The sequence below is a fragment of the Phoca vitulina genome, unplaced genomic scaffold (assembly GCF_004348235.1).
Source record: "Phoca vitulina isolate PV1807 unplaced genomic scaffold, GSC_HSeal_1.0 scaffold11, whole genome shotgun sequence".
Classification (NCBI taxonomy): domain Eukaryota; kingdom Metazoa; phylum Chordata; class Mammalia; order Carnivora; family Phocidae; genus Phoca; species Phoca vitulina.
This window is the reverse complement of record NW_022589714.1, coordinates 44,609,951-44,625,829: the sequence shown is the minus strand read 5'-3', so window position 1 is coordinate 44,625,829 and position 15,879 is coordinate 44,609,951. Positions and strand designations below refer to the sequence as shown.

The 15,879-nt window shown below is 36.9% G+C and overlaps 1 protein-coding gene across 2 annotated transcripts in view; it reads left to right on the top strand.

Moving 5' to 3' along the window:
* The window catches only part of ZFAND3 (zinc finger AN1-type containing 3), a 332,222-nt gene that overhangs the window by 250,989 nt on the left and 65,354 nt on the right, over positions 1-15,879 (top strand). The window lies entirely within an intron of this gene.

Below are 15,879 nucleotides of genomic sequence, written 5' to 3'. Positions count from 1 at the left end.
GGTTTCTCTTATTCTTCTGTAAGTCCTCAGCGATAGAATGTTATTGTTATATATGTGATATGGAAGTCCATTGTCCACTTAACTTTTTTACTGCTGTAGCCAACTCCTTTGGGACACAGCTATAACTAACAGTGTCTGTTGAAAATTTTAGGCACATTTTGACATAGCAGTTTTCGCCTCTTAAAAGCTTTAAATTAACAGGTTGAAATTTGATGTTTCAGATTTAATGAACATCTAGAAATCCTTGGAATATGGTAGGTTAGAATGTTCTGCCTACTAACTTTGGAAAGATAAGCAGAGAACAAATTATTTATCATAAACCACTGTACTAGGTGACATTGAGAATATAAAAGTAAAGAACGCCAAAGTCCGTGTCCTCAAAGAATTTACTCTTTATCAGGGTAAATTAAATATATTTGTTATAATATGTCAGTGGTTCTCATCCAGGAGTGATTTTGTCCCCCCATGCTATTAAACATCCTACAGTGCATAGGATAGCCCTCCACAACAAGGAATTACCCAGCCTAACATGTCAGCAATGCCAAGGTTGAGAAACCCTGAGTCCATTTTAATGATTCTTCTTAAATATTAAAGACAATGATTGTTGAAGAAGAGTGTTGGTTTACTGGAGAAAATTGTGCTGAAGACAGACACAAGGTGGTGAAAAGACATTCTAAATGGAGTAGAATGAGCTTTGGAGGAAAGGTACATGGAGTCCTGCACTGGCAAATGACCCCTTTAGGGCCATTTATAGAAGACAAGGCTAGAAAGGTAGATGATGATCAAGTCAGAGAGGTTTAAATGTTCAGCTTAGATATTTAGATGTTAGACAATAGTCATGTTTTTGAGCAAAGAAAGTAATATTACAGTTCTTTTGGAGAAGTAACCTGGCAGTAATGAAAATGGGAAGGATTATAGTAGAATAACATTGCAGAGGAATAATTTTTAAAATCCTGTAACCTATTGAATAGAGGCCCAGGGGAAGGTGTAGGAGGGACATTGAGGAGGAGGGAAGAAGAAAAGATTAAAATGGTAGTGATAATGTTGGGGTAATAGGTTTTGTTTTGTTTTTAAAAATCTATTTGGGGTCATGTACTTACTGAGAAACAGATAAAAGATATGGCCCCTTGTCTCAGAAAAAAAACACACCATCCATTTATACCCAATTTTGAATAAAATGTTTTAAGTTCACTATGGCCTTTAGGTGAAGAACTCCTTGTCTAAGGGAAAGTTTGGAGCTGGTCAGGATCTCATCTGATTGGATTCTTATATACCAGGATCAGGTCACAACAAACCAACCTAAGTAGCCAAGTTGTGTGTGAGACTGAGATAACAATAGCTATCATTTATTGAGCACTTTGTGTGTAAGACGTTGTTCTATATGTTCTGAACATTTTCTCATAGAAGCCTCATGATAACCCAGTGCAGTAGATACTATCATTATCCCCATTTTAGAGCTGAGGAAACAGGCACAAAGAGATCAGGTAATTTACCTGTGGTCACAAACAACTAGATACCAGAACCAGTATTCAAATTCAGGCATTTGGCTTCAGAAACCATGCTTTTAATCAGTTATTTCACAATGTAAAACATAATTGCCACAGAAAATAGAAATTTTCATGTTGCCAAGATCAAAACTTTCTCTCTCTGTAATTAAGGTATGTGGAAACTCAAATCATAACCAAAAGTTAACTTTATTAATTCATCATGAAAAATCCTGTAAACAGGGAAATAAAAATTTATACATAGGACTAAAACATTTTCTCTGGAGGCAGACCTTTCTGGGAAGCCAACCCGTACGAGGGTTTATATAGCAAATGGCGAAGTGTGGACTCACCAAGTGGAATTAAAATGAAGTAAATTTTTAGTTGAGTCAGGCTGATTGTGAGGTGTGCTCTAAGTACATATAAGGAAGGTCTTGCATTCAGTGCAAGATTCCATCTTCATACCCTTTTTTCCCTCCTCTGCCTGGACTTAGACCTGCTCTTAGCTTTGTAGCCCCTAGGACACAATACTTCCTGTGTTTCCATAACTTGCCCGTCTAGGCCATTGTACACTGCCATGTTTTTTCTTTTGATAATTAAATACTTTCAGTCTTCTGTTCTACTAGCTTCAGATCCATTCTCTCTCTGATGACATCACTGCTTTAAACCATTGTGTGTTTATCTTGAGTTCAATTCGCTGAAACCAATCTTATTTCCTAATCCTTATAAGGCTCATTATTGTAATCTTCAGGTTTTCACAGATCTGAGGAATTGAGGAGATTTGCTAATCTGAGATATGATGATGACTTTCATGTTCAAGTGGGCTGGTTGAGTTGGAGCTCAGGAGAGGGAAGTCAGAGTTAGCTTCATGCACTTGGGAGATGATAGTTGAAACCTTACTGGTTAAATGAGATTGGCAAGGATGAGAGCAAGAAAAAGCAGTGAGAATAGAACCTTGAGAGTGAAATCAAAATAGAGGACGCAACTTGAAGAAGTCAGAGAAGAGTAGAATGATAGTGGGCAAGTTCACAGAGGCCAAGGAACAAATTTCAGCTTGTTGTGTTCTTTCATAGTAATAATGAAAATGTAAGCTCACATTTATGAAGTGTTTGCTATTTTCTAAGTACTTTCCTAAGCTCTTTACATGTACTAACATTTAATTTTCACAGGGTCTTATGAGGTAGGTGCTTTTATTATCCTCATTTTTACAGATGAGGAAGATAAAGCATAGAGAGGTTCAGTGACTTCAGTCCAAAGTTCCAGAGCTGCTGCTTCTTAGTATAGTTCATGTTCAACCCACTAATTTGGCTCCAAAGCCTATGCTTGCAACCAATTGCCTCATCCTTAAAATGCTGCAGACTGTAAACTGACAAGAGACATTTGGATTTGATGATCATGAGGTCGATTACCTAAATATAAGCTATTTAATAATCTGTTGCAGATTGGTTGTATATTCGTTTAGCGGTCTTTGCTGGGAGCTTACTCTGTTAGGCACTAGGTTAAGTGCTGGGTACAGAAATGAGCAAGATTAGGCCCCCAAGGAGGTCACCTTTTCAAATATATATGCCTCTCCCTGAAATTCTGGCCTGTTCTCCGACACAGGTACAGAAGAATTTCGGGGTATAAGGAAGGAGGCAGCAGGAGCAGTGATCAATAAGCATGTCATTTGCAAAAGCTTTCTCACCGAGGTTGAAAACTACGTGTGCCTGATTTGTATGTGAGGTATATAGGGATGAGAAAAGTAGGGAATTTTGTTAAAGTGTTAGGGCGGATGCATTATGAGTCAACATGAGATAATTACAGTGATTGCCAAGTAGCGCTGAAGACCCAGGTGAGAGTAGACGGCCCTATCCCTAGGCACCTGGCGAATTTCTTCAGCTGTGATGTACCTCGTAGAAGCAGGGTGGAAGAAGAGGAGGCAGGGGATTACTTATGTTGATCTTTTAGCATCCTCGGGACCAGAATTTCATCTGTTCGTCCTTCATAGCTTCCCTTATATAGAGGTATGAAGAGGTAGGGTGTGGAAGTTGCTGGGGAATGGGTTTGGGATTGCAAATCCAAGTACCACATAATTTGTTAACTATACAGTAATTATGGATCTGTTGTTATTGTGTAGAACTGGAATGCTGTGTATTGTTTAGGACTTGTGAGAAGGTCTTACTTTTTCTGTAATAATCAAGAGAATGAGTATTGTTTATATCTGCTTTTTGCTTCTCACTGTCAAATGAATGTACAAAAAGAAAGGTGGTGACAGTCTGGGTACGTTAATGCTGTATTGAAAAGACTGCAGGTAGAGTTAAAAACTACTGACAAGAGTGGGGCGCCTGGGTGACTCAGTCGTTAAGCGGCTGCCTTCGACTCGGGTCATGATCCCAGGGTCCTGGGATCGAGCCCCACATCAAGCCCCACATCCGGTTCCCTGCTCGGCGGGGAGCCTGCTTCTCCCTCTCCTACTCCCCCTGCTTATGTTCTCTCTCTCGCTGTCTCTCTCTCTGTCAAATAAATAAATAAAATCTTAAAACAAACAAACAAACTACTGACAAGAGTGGTTAAGCAAAGAAACAGGACAGATTTTTATCCAAAAGAATTTCTTAAAACACCTGACTGAAGGTCAAATAGAACAGATATCCAAAAGCTCCAAATATTTTTTTTGTCTGAATTCACACACATACCTCTTCCTCTCCCATTGTGTATGTCTACAGAAGAGTCTGTGGAAGTTCGGTCATTGGAAACTTTAAAAAAAAAAAAAAGGCAGCGTAAACAAAACTCAAATAGTGACCAAAGGACTTGTCATAGCATTTAAATGCTGTAATAATGGTAACAGCTAGCACTAGAGTACTCATCAAGTACCAGGCACTGTTCGAAATACTTTATCTGTATTAACCTGCTTTATCGTCATAATTACCCTTGTATGGTGGGGACTGTTACCATATCTGTTTTCACGGATGTGGAGATGGAGGCACAGATGATTCAGTATCTTGCCCAAGATCGCAGAGCAGCCTGGCTTTCTGGCATTGCACCGTAGCTTCCTGTCTCTGTAGTGATTTATAGTGTAAAGGACCATTGCATGCAAATGTAAACTGTGGAGGAAGGAGAACAAAATAACAACAACAACAAAAAAACCTAACATTTTTTCCTGCTTTTGCTACTATTCATTGTTCTCCCAATTTTCAGGGTTTTCATAGAGGAGATAAACCATGATTTGTATTTACGTTTCTTGACCCAACTTTTAAAGAGAGAAAGGATAATGTCAGATTGTAGATAGAACTCTGGAACCATTTGTTTTATTTTTAAATGAGCAGCATGCTGACTGGTCACCTTAAGTCAGTCTTATCAGATCGGACTTAAAAGATGAAAAAATGCCCTTTCTCTCTCCTGTAAATCAGCTTTCTTGTTACCCTGGGCATCTCTACTTATGACATGTTTGGAGACTTCTGATGTGCATGCCTATCTAGGTTTTGTTTTGTGTTCGTTTTCCTAGTCCCACTACATATTGGATAGAAATTGAGGTGTTTCAGGAGAATTGGCTGGTCTGTTTCTTTCTAGGCAGGAGAGGAAGAGAACTAATACCAGACAGAGTTGATATCCATACCTCCTACTGGGGAAGAGTAATGGCAAGAAATGGACTTGTTTTCAAATATTCTGACATTCTAATCTACCAGTTAGAGAGGGCCCACCTCATACAGAATACTTTCCTAAGCTCTGTGGAGGCACATAGTAAGAAATAAACAGCAGCCAACACATGTATAAAGATATAGTTTACAAGAGGAATTGGCAAAATACAGCCCATGGGCCACATCCAGACTATCACTTGTTTTTATATGGTCTACGAGCTAAAAAAAGATTTTAGAAGATTGAAAAAAGTCAAACAATATTTTGTGACATTTAAAAATTATATGAAATTTAAATTTCAGTGTTCATAACGTTTTATTGGAGCACAACCATGCTCATTCATTTATGCATTGTGTCTATGGCTGCTTGTGCACTACGGCGGCAGAATTGGGTAGTTGCTGCAGAGACCCAGTGGTTCTTTACAGAAAAAGTTTGCTAACCACTGTTTAACAAAGCACTTTAACAAACATTTTCCTGGGATCATCTGACAGTGTGCAAGGCAGGCATGGCAGATATTCTCCTTCCTATTCTACAGATGAGAAAAAGGTTTGCATGGTAATTTGCTTTGAGTCACATGACAGGACTAGCACTTAGCTCTGGGCCTTTTTCATCCATAATACTCAGGATTTTTCATATTCTTCTCTACTGCATCTACCCAAGAGATGCTTTTGTTATAGCCAAAAGGAAACACACAGAAAAAGTGAGAACCATACTAACTGGAATGTTAATGAAGATTGTTAACGATGAAAGCTTCATTTCCAATTGCTGGCTGGATTTTCTTTTAATTATGACAGTGATTCCCAAAATAGAAATTTGAGAACATTCTTTATCTGTGGTTAAATTAATTTGGTTGAATAAGGAGATTTCCATTGTTTCCTTGGAAACTGGTTCTTGGTGATACCCTGGCTCCCTCAGGCATTTAGAAAGTAAAATAAAATAGAAATAAAATAGTACTGCATTTTAATAGATGTCCTTGCTAGACTGCCCTTGGGTCTTTGAACATACGTTGGGCAGGCTTCACTAGCTTCTAGTCTTCAGTCCTGTCTGACAAGCCCTTATCTGTCCCCTGGAAAATTAATATCACAGCCACCAAGTAGCAAGACTGTTTGTTTTTACCAATTAAATTTCTAATAATCTTTCAATGAAACTAGTTTTCCCTTTTTTGGACTACGCCTACTTCAGAAGACCCAGGTAGATATTGGGCAAAACAGGCTGGCTTATTCTAGTAGAACATTTAGAAAATACTACCTATTAAAAAAATACTTTACGACTTCCTGCTGGGCTGGTTTTAAGTGAAATATGGTGGGGAGATTTATTTACAGTTCTCTCTGTATGTGTCTTTCTCTTCCCTTTTCTCTAATGAAGCTCGAAGCATCAGGCCGTTTATCAGAGATAATTATACAACAGATGGAGCTTTTCTGATATATAATAGTCTCAAAGTGGAAGATTCTTTCCCATAATGAAGAATGCCCAAACTTTAAATGTTTCTTTTGATTTTAATTTAAAGGTATTTTTTTTTTGCATTTATTTATCCTGGAGCTGATTCTGTAAAACATGCTGCTTTTATTATAGCTGTGTTCTAAAAAGATTGATACTTTGCGGTGCAGTATGATAATGTACAGTTATATGCTGTATTGAATTGAATGGCTATCATTTACCAGGAATCAATGTATGGGATCATTAAATTAATCCCTGTCAAAAAACAGATGGACTTGAGCAGTTTAGCAGTGTTTTCTTACCAAATTATTTCTGTTCCATAATGTTAGCTGGGTTGAAACTTGTTGAGGCACTTATAGTATCATCTGACCTTTAACTTGTAGTCAAAATAAAGACCAAATTAAGGCAGAACCATGATTTTTAAATTACTCATTTGCTGGCTTTTCTTCCTTAAGAGTTTTAATCCTATTTTTTAAGTATACAAGTAAAACAGAGACATACAGGTTTATATAGAATAGAAGGTGAAAATACTCTTTTCACACCTTTATCCCCAAGCCCCCACTAAATTCCCATTCTTTCCAGAGATAACCACTTTTTACTCATTTTGGGTTATATATTCTTTTTTAATGCAGTTATATCTATGTTTACATACGTAAAGATTTTTTTCACTTTTATACAAATGGGAACATACTCTATATTATTTGTAGTTTGCTCTTTTAATTTAACAGTCTATACTTTTTAAAGATTTATTTATTTTAGAGAGAGAGTCTGCACAAGTGGGAGGGGCGAGAGTGGGAGGGAGAGAGAATCTCAAGCCGACTCCGTGCTGATAAGGCTCAATCTCACAACCCTGAGATCACAACCTGAGCTGAAACCAAGAGTCAGATGCAGCTGACTGCGCCACCCAGGTTCCCCAATAGTATATTTTCGAGATCTTTCCAGATTAGCACATAAAGATCTGTGTAATTCTTTTTAAACAGCTTCATAGTATTTCATATTATTATTATTATTTTCTCTTTTCTTTTGAGGCTGTTTCTAATATTGTACTATAAACCATATGAAGTAGACATTTTTGTACATGACTAATAGTGCATGTGTCATTTTTCCATGATAAATACATGGAGGAGGAAACAAGAGGTCAGAGAATATGTATATTTTAGCTTTTGATATACATGGCCAAATTCATTTCCAAAATGACATTACTATTTTGTACTCCTAAGAATAGTGTTTGAGAGTGTTTCCCATGCTTTTACCAGTGTTAGGTGTTCTGGGGGGAGGGGGGCAATAGGTAAAAGAATAGCTCATTTTAACTTGCATTCCCCTGACATCTCCTGGTAGTGAGATTGAGCACTGCTGCATATGTTTATTAACTGTTTATGTCTCCAGTGATTTGCCTGTCTGTATCTTATTTATTTTTTAATTAACTGTCTTTTTCTTACTCATTTGTAGGAACTCATAAGTCTTTGTTGCATATCTTGCAAATGTTTTCTTCTGATGTGTCACTTGGCTTTTAATTTTGATTTGGGTGCCTTGTATTTTATTGGAAAATTTACGGATTTTTTTAAAAGTCAAGTGTTCTGGTCTTCTGTCTTCTACATTTGTGTCTTTCTTAGAAGGCTCTCTCTATGACAGCGTTATAAAAATATTTTTTATATATTTTGATACTTTTATAGTTTATCTTTTTCTATATTTAGCTCTTAAATCCATGTGGAATTTATTTTGTATATGATATGAGGTATCTCAATTTATCTTTGTAAGTTTTCCAAATGGAGAACCAGTTATCGCAAAACCATTTATTAAACAGGTCTGGTTTGAGGGGTGCCTGGTGGCTCAGTTCGTTAAGCATCAGACTCTAGGTTTTGGCTCAGGTTGTGATCTCAGTGTTGTGAGATCAAGCCCCACATCAGGCTCTACACTGAGCATGGAGTCTGCTTGAGATTCTTTTCCTCTCCATCTTCCTCCCCTTCTGCTCCTCCCCCTGCTCTCAACGCATTCTCTCTCTAAAATAAATAAAATTTTTAAATAGGCCTGGTTTGAAATGCTGTTATCATTATATAAACATATATCTGCTTTGGGGATCTTTTATTTTGTTCCATTTGTCTACTTGTATATTCCTAAGACTGGAATATAGCTTTGTGTGGTATGTATTGATATAGAGCCAGTCCCCCTTAGTTTATGTTTTTCTAAATTTTGTTAGCTATTCTTTTGTATTTTCTCTTGTTAATGAATTTATGCTCAGCTTGTCAAGCTATATTAACAGTTACAGTGTGATTTTGATTGGGATTATATTGAATCCATAGATTGATTTGGGAATAATTGACATTTTAATACACTGTTGGGTCTTCTCATATAGGAATATTATTTGTTTTCATTTATTTAAACCTTATTTTTTTGAGCTTTATATGTTTTTTCTTTTTTTCATTTCTAACTAATGGGACTACTTCTAGGAGGATTTCACAAATATAGTATTTGCTGTAGGGTTTTCTTTTGTAGATATTATTTATCAGTTTAAGGATATTCTTCTATTTATGGCTTGTTAACTTTGTTTTTTTTAAATCAGGAGTCAAATGACTCCTTTTTAACATCTATGGAGATGATCATTTGGATTTCTCCTTTAGTATGTAATCTCTTAATTTAATGGACTTCCAGGGTTAAACCATCTTTGCATTTCTTGAATTAAACCCAACTAGTTCTTTCAGTATACTGCTGGCTTCAAAATACTAATTTTATTTTAAATTTTATACCCTTTTAATAAGTGAGTTAATTTTATACATAAGTGTGTTTATATATGGTGGGCATGCTATTCCTGTCTAGTTTCGGCATTAGTTACGTTAACTTCATAGAAAGCTTTTCATCTTTTCCTGTGCTCTAAATACAAATTTTTATCTTAATGCTCTCACATTATGTAACATAACTATTCTTTGAAAGCTTGAAGAACTTACTCATAAAACTGATTGGCCTGATACCTGATATTGGACTAGTCATATTTTCTACCTCATTTGAAGTCAATTTTGATAATCAGTATTTTAATAAAAATGTTAATTTCATCTAGACTTCTAAATTTATTGGAATACATAGCTTTCATTTATTAACTCTAGAGTATATATTGTACCAAGTACATAAGCTAAATCTTATTCTTAATTACTCTGATATTGGTTATATTTCCTAATTTGTCTTTGTTTATGGTCCTCTGGTTAACTCAGTGGAGACATATTAAAGGTCTGGGAAGTTGTCGCTGCCACCATTGTGTTTTTGTAGCATTACAGCCATATCCTGCTTCTAGTCTTGTCCTAGTCCATAAATTTATCAGTTGAGTTTCCCATTGATATCATGTTAAACAAGAAAGGAAATTCTTTAATTGACTTATCATCACCTGTCTGGTCATTCAGATTCAAGCATCCTCCCCTGTAATCTGGACCCTCATTGTATCTACCTGTCTACCCATTTCAGCAGTGATGTTCAGCTCTGAGCCAAGCTAGACCCTATTGTCCTCAGAGGACACCCTGGCACTTGTCTTACCATTTTTATTCATGCTTTTAGAAGCCATCTCAAAACCCATTTTATCCACACTATTTGCTTCCTCCAAGGAATTCCTATACTTCCTACCTGTAACATCTAATCGCATATTGCTTTGGTTAGCTCTTGATGATAATGTCATCTCCTTGTACCAGCTTAGAGGGTAAACCCAGAATTAGCAGAGACTTTATTATATGTTGCTTTGCTCTTCCCCAGAGTACCCAGCACAGTGCTTGGCAAGGCAGTGCTCAGTAAGTGCTTCCTGATTTAAATAGTTAGAAAAGTTTTCTAATTCTTCTTACTTTTAGAAACCTACTTCATGTGTTTTGGTACATTAAAGAGAGGTTTGTCCTGAACCTGATTTGGAACAACTTACTTAATATTCTTTTATTATTTTCTGTAACTGTGCCGTTCAGTATCCTTAAGATGAAGCAACTCAAAAAAGCAGTTTCCCTACCAAAGTTTGAAATTTGGTTGCCTTGTTGTGGTGACCGTTCATCTCTTTTAACCACCGGAGCTTTTGGAATAACGGGAGACTGTCTTCCTTCCTCCCTTCCTCCCTCCAGCTCTTTTTCTCTCCCTCCCTCCCTCCCTTCCTTCCTACCTACCTTCCTTCCTTTCTTTCTTTCTCTCTTTCTCTCTCTCTTTCTTTCTTTTCTCTCTCTCTGATCTTTCTTTCTTTTCTCTCTCCCTTTCTCAGAGATCTTTCTTTTCTCTCTCTTTCTTTCTCTCTCTCTCTCTCTCTCTCTTTCCTCCCTCCCTCCCTTCCTTCCTTCCTTCGCAAATAGCTACTTGCTTGTTGTGAAGTAACAGTTTTTGCTTATAGTATTTGTTTTGTCACCTGAATTTCCCCCCTCAGGATTCCCCTTTGCCAGACAGAAGACTAGCAGACTTGAAACACTCATGTTTAAGCCTCCCTTAAGAAGTCTGCAAACCTGAAAGGCTTGTTTCCCTTAAAGATTTCGTCAGGCACCTAGGAAATTATACAGTTACTGATACTCAGACTAGGTTTTGAAGCAACATTATCACTGTCCCCCCTCTCTGCGAATACAGATTTTTGTTTTATGTTCTTATTAAATGAAGTGCTCTGTACTTTGCTATGGAAGTAAAGGTCACAGTCAACAACTACATTTCACACAGCTTTAGCCCTTTGCAGTTGTCATATTTTTCTTTCCTGTAGATACAGGTAATGGGTGACACTGTGCCGAATCTAAACTAAATCTAAGCTTTATTATGACAGAAGTGTTTGGCTGAAAAAATCATAATAGGGCCATCTCTTTGGGTGTGTTAGAAATAGTTATTTTAACCTTATATTTTAATTGTGTTTGTGAACTTCTCCTAAAATTCAGAGCTGCCAGTGCCAAAAATGAATACATATAACTTCCATTTTCTGTTCATGTGCTCTGTGATTTCATAAACCATTGCACTTTTTGATCTATCAAAAGGACAATTTTTTAGATTTAATAAAAACAATAGGATGCCATCTTTGTAAGGATCTTTTTAAATTCCAAAATATCAATATAAACACTTTTCTACATAATTCAAATCATGACATTTTCAACTATTATTTTTGCAAAGAGAGGTCCCATTAGCAAGACCTGCTAGCGGTCACTTTTGTAAAACAAGAAGGTTGGACTCAGGTACCTTCCATTCAGTATCACTATGCATTGCCAGCCGTGATCCAGCGACCTGCAGGAGAGGCTCAGACAAGGACCAAGGAAGAAGGGTCCTGCATTCAAAATTCTTTTTAAATGTCCATGGGGCAGTACCTTTGGCCTAAATAGAAGTCTTTTTCCATTTTCTCTAAAGCTTCTTAAAAAGAACATGCACAAGTCACCTCCCTTTCCAAGGAAGGCATTGCAGCCTTTCATTGCTGATGCAGGCCAAGATTTATGAGAGCGCTCTTGGTAGCTGAACTATGTCAAAAATAAAAGCCCTTCTTTTTTTTTTTAATTTTATTATGTTATGTTAATCACCATACATTACATCATTAGTTTTTGATGTAGTGTTCCATGATTCATTGTTTGCGTATAACACCCAGTGCTCCATTCAGTACATGCCCTCTTTAATACCCATCACCAGGCTAACCCATCTCCCCCACCCCCCAGAACCCTCAGTTTGTTTCTCAGAGTCCATAGTCTCTCATGGTTCATCTCCCCCTCCGATTCCCCCCCTTCATTTTTCCCTTCCTGCTATCTTCTTCTTCTTCTTCTTTTTTTTTTTTAACATATAATGTATTATTTGTTTCAGAGGTACAGGTCTGTGTTTCAACAGTCTTACACAATTCACAGCGCTCACCATAGCACATACCCTCCCCATTGTCTATCACCCAGCCACCCCATCCCTCCAACCCCCCACCACTCCAGCAACAAAATAAAAGCTCTTCTAATGCTGGGTGCTTTCTCCATTAATGTTGTTATGAGATTCATGCTCATGTTGATGGTAAAATGCAAATCTAGAAATCTGTGTTGGGCGTTAGTTATGCCTGTAAATAGTCAGAACTGAAGTCTAAATTGAAGAAGTGACAGCTCCTGATTTCATATCCATATTAAATATGCTTTATCACAGAGAGAAACAAGTATCTAAAAATAGAACTATTGGCCAGGTGATATTTTGACCTCTCAAAAAAGGGTTCTAATTTTGATCCCTAAGATGGTGGTGTCTTAGAATTTCAGTGTTAATTGCTATTGGACTTCATCACATTTTGGAATTTTGATATTGGGTGTTTTTTTTTTTTTTTTGAAACTGTTTTAGTTACAAAGGTCTGAGTGAGAAATCATATCTGAAAAACTGAAATCAAACATTTAATGGCTCAGAATTTTTTTAATTCCTTGAAACATGTTTTTACTCTCTATATAAGTAGTAGAAACAGAATGTCCTGGGTTGAAATCATGACTGTAGAGTTTATTCCACTACCCCTTGCCTTTCTTTATTTACTTAAATATTTAATATTTTGTTGAGAATGGCTGTCATTAATGCTGTCATTAAAGTCATTAATGCTGGTACATCCAGTTGGTCTCTGCAAGACCAGAATAAGCCAATTGGCATGTGAAGAAAGTATGGAGAAATTGGAAATTATATAAATCTTTAGGTTCATTGTTTTGTTCTATACCAGTGGTTCTCAAAGTGTGGTCTGAGGACCTATAGAGGTCCCCAAGACCCATTCAAGGGTCCATAAGGTCCTTCCTTTTCCAACCATGTATCTGTGGAAAGGTAGATTTTCTTGATGGCCCTCATTTAAAATTGAATGCACATACGGATGTGAAAAGTCAGATGTCTTCAAGGCAGGCAGCTCTCATAATTTTCTTAAAAATTGTATAGTTTCTTTTTATAAAACAGTATGTTTTTATGTTGACATGTAGTTATTTTTGTGAATTTTAAATGAAGTTATATTTTTAAATTTTTTCAGCTTTAATTTCAGATCAGGTACATATCAATAGGTGTATCCCACATAAACAGAAGCTCGTTAGTGTCCTTAATAATTTTTAAGTACAAAAAGATCCCAAGGGGGTGCCTGGGTGGCTCAGTTGGTTGAGCATCCGACTCTTGATTTTGATCGGGTCATGATCTCCCCTTCCTAGAATTGAGCCCCACATGGGGCTCTGTACTGAGTGCAGAGTCTGCTTGTCCCTCTCCCTCTGCTTCTCCCCCCCCAACTCCCATGCTCTCTTTCTCTATCTCTAAAATAAAATTTCTTTTGGGGAAAAAAGAAGGTCCTAAGACCAAAATGTTTGAGAACTGCTGTGCTAGATCAGCATGTAACTATGGTGAAAATCAACTACATTTATAATAGTTCCATTTCCCTTCTGAATAGTTATGTATGTTCAGTAATTGCTTTTGGCCTGGATCATTTTAATTCAGCAGTGAAAAATACATTTTTGAACACCTAACATGCTAGATTACTAAAACAAGTAAGACTTTCCTCTTGCCCTTCAGGCTCATTCCATTTAAGGCCATTGCTGGGTCAGGAGAGAATATTTCTTCCAAAACACATCCCCTGGCACCAGCAGGGATGTCCACTTTAACTCCTCTAAAAGAGTCTATCAGTACTAGGCAAATGGAAAGCATTCCTGATTTCATTTTCTTTTAGTGTTGTTCCTTGGGGAAGGTGGTGTGGGAGAGTTTTTAATTTTGTTTCTATTGAGCAAATAGGGTAATAAGCATACTCACACACAAACATAACACTAACATTTGCAGAGCTGCCCAGCGCTATAATTTATTTAGGGGAGCAAGGGTAGAATGGTAATGAAATTTTGTTGAGAAGCCCTTTATGAGCAAAATAGCGAGCTACCAATAGCAACTTCTGACCCACTTTGAAAATCCCCTTCTCATGAATCCCTAATTTAGATCTAAATGGTGTGAGAGATCATGCAATAAGTTAGGCTTAGAACTTCTAATGGAGAAATTAACACTTAGATTCTGTAACAGGCTTTGTAAAGGGTTTAATTTGGAAATTTCATTTGGAGAAATGGGAGGGCTATTATCTGTGCTGAAGATTTTCTGTAAACTTAGATTCCCACTCATTATATCTTTATGTATCCTTGTTTTTAATCGATGGTGCTTTTCAAACTCAATTATGTAGACAGATTAGGTGTGTTGTTTTTGATTAAAACAATTCATGAATTGCACGTTTAAGGTGAGGTTGGAGGATCACCTTTTCTGAGGGAGAGGACTTATTTTCTTGCACATTCTTATCTGTTCCTGATACTCATTTCTTACTCTTTATTTTTTACCATTTACTATTTTATGTCTCCATGTGTGTATTGAAGGCTTTTAAAGGAAGGAATATTTTGCTACTAAAGAAATATAGATTTTTAAAAAATTTTATTGATTTATTTGAGAGAGCGAGAAAGTGCACAAGCTGGGTGGGGGAGGCAGAGGGAGAAGCAGACTCCCAGCTAAGCAGGGAGCCTGTTACAGGACTCGATCCCAGGACCCTGGAATCATGACCTGAGCCAAAGGTAAATGCTTAACTGACTGAGCCACCCAGGTACCCGGAAATATAGATTCTTTGAATATTTTTAAAAGATAGTTTTACATTCTTAATATGGCCACGTGAGGAGACAGTGTAGAGTTTATTTTACTATCTCTGTTGCATAGGGGCTTTTTTTTTTTTGCTTGGGTTTTTTTTTTTTTTTTCTCGTTGCTTCATCAAAAAACTCTTGATAAGATTTTATAAATCTCTTGAGAGGGAGGAGAATTGTACCTCTTGAATTTGCTGTCAGAAATCACCTTTTGAACACTGAGCCTAGAAAAGGAAGATGCTGCGTGGTAAACAATGTGCAGATTATGAGAGAATGGAATTGACAAGCTGGTTTAAAAAGGATGATGCATTTCTAATTAGCCTATAGTGCCTTTAGTTGGAAATTAATTAGATACTGTTATGTAAATGTCATGTTAATTAAACAAGAATATAGAAGTGTTATAAATCTGCAAAAGGAATGGCTATTTTTGTGTATTAATGTTTTGCAGTTACCATGAAAGAGCTGATAGAATATTTGTTTGATTATTGAGCTTCTGGCAATTTTTAGCTGACTGACTCCTTGACAGTCCATTTTTCCTAATTGATGTGCTTTAACACGTGGTATAACTGCAGCCAATGAGGGCTATGGATCCAGGAGCCAAAAATAACCAGTCATCACAGCTGTTTTAAGAAAACCTTTCTGGGAAGATTGTTGATCTCTATTATTTTCAAGGTTAAGGAGAAATACACTATTTTTCTGTATTTACTCAGCCTTAGATTTGGAGTGCCTAAGATGATTGCCATCCTAAACGCACCTGCCTCCAAGACTGTGTTCTCTGTTTCCTCCTTGAGTCATAGTCTTCAACC